At 38.3% G+C, this 1,422-nt stretch overlaps 1 pseudogene; it reads right to left on the bottom strand.

Annotated features, from left to right (window-relative positions):
- Positions 1-467: 467 nt before the first annotated feature.
- On the bottom strand, positions 468-774 carry LOC145526747 (protein BEX3-like; annotated as a pseudogene).
- Between the last annotated feature and the right edge of the window lie 648 nt (positions 775-1,422).

The raw sequence follows: 1,422 nt of genomic DNA, 5'->3' as shown, positions 1-1,422 counted from the left end.
AGTTCTTCGTTTTTAAGGTTGTTTTGACTTTTCTGGATATCTTAAATTTCTACATGAATTTTAGGATCAGTTCTTCAATTTCTGAAGAAATTGGTGGCTGACATTTTACTAGGCATTGCATTGAATCTGTAGGTTAAGTTGGGGAGGTATTGCCATCTTAACTATATATATATATATATATATATATATACATACATATATATTTTTTTAATTTTTTTGCTTTTTAGTTGCTTTATTAACTTTACATTTTTCCATGCAAATGGGTGAAACTCTACTGTTGATGGAAACGTAGATTGAGTGCCAAGGCAATCTCCAGTTAGAAACTGGTAACACAGAACTCACCTGACACATGGAAATTACATAAAGTTCACAGCAAATGGACCAGTAATGGCATTAACAAGAAAATGCAAGGATAAAGAGGACAACAGTGGGAATCACAGTATTAATCTCATGGAAAATGGCAGGAGTCAAGGCATAAGGCAAAGTTCGTCATGATGGTCCTGGTGATTAGAGACCTCCCCCATAAGGACAGGAAGACAGGTCCTCAATTGCACCTCCCTGTTTTCCCCTAATTTCTCTCAACTCCTCTATGAAAATTTCCATATCATCTCCATTTCCACTGATCCCATCATCGTCCTGCCTACTGGGTATGGCCCATGGGAAATTAGGGGAAAGTCTGTGAGCCTGTCACCCTCTATGATTTCCTGCTGACTGGTGGCATTCACCCCCTCCCAAAGGGCAGTCTTCCTGTCCATTCTGCATGGGCTGCTCCATTTCTTTCTTTTCCTAGTGAATATTCACCGTGATGAGATTTTTTTCCCTGGTCATTTTTATGGGTCTGTCCTTGCTGTCTCCTTCTCCTTTTGATTTTCGCCACAAGTACCCCACTGCCATGCTTCGTCCCACAGACCTGATCTGCTTGCCTCAGGTCTGAAGCTAGCCCGGTGTGAGGAAGCAGTGGAGAGCTGGTACCCAGACAGGAGTGGCTACTACACTGAAGGCTGTGTCACTTTGCAGCTCCTGGTCACGTGAGGGCTTCATGTCACTGCCAAGTTTGTCCCCAACTCCTACTTCTGGTCACCATCTTAACAATATTAAGTCTTCCAAAAAATGAGTGTGGTATGTCTTCTCATTTATTTAGCTCTTCTTTATTTTCTTTCAACAAGTCAAGTCTTATATTTCTTTTTTTTTTAATTTTGTTAAATTTAAACCTAAGTATTTATTCTTTTGGATGCTATTGTAAATGGAATTGCTTTATTAATTCCAGTTTTAAACTGTTTAATCTTTACATATAGTTAATTTTTTAATACTGATATTGTATCTTACCACATTATTGAATTCATTTTTAGTTCTAATGGTGTTTTAGTGGATTGTTTAGCATTTCTATAAACAAGACCATGGCATCTGAAAATGGACAGATAC

The sequence above is a fragment of the Giraffa tippelskirchi genome, chromosome 2, assembly GCF_054371585.1.
Source record: "Giraffa tippelskirchi isolate mGirTip1 chromosome 2, T2T-mGirTip1v1.2.pri, whole genome shotgun sequence".
NCBI lineage: Eukaryota > Metazoa > Chordata > Mammalia > Artiodactyla > Giraffidae > Giraffa > Giraffa tippelskirchi.
This window is presented reverse-complemented; position numbering and strand designations above follow the sequence as displayed.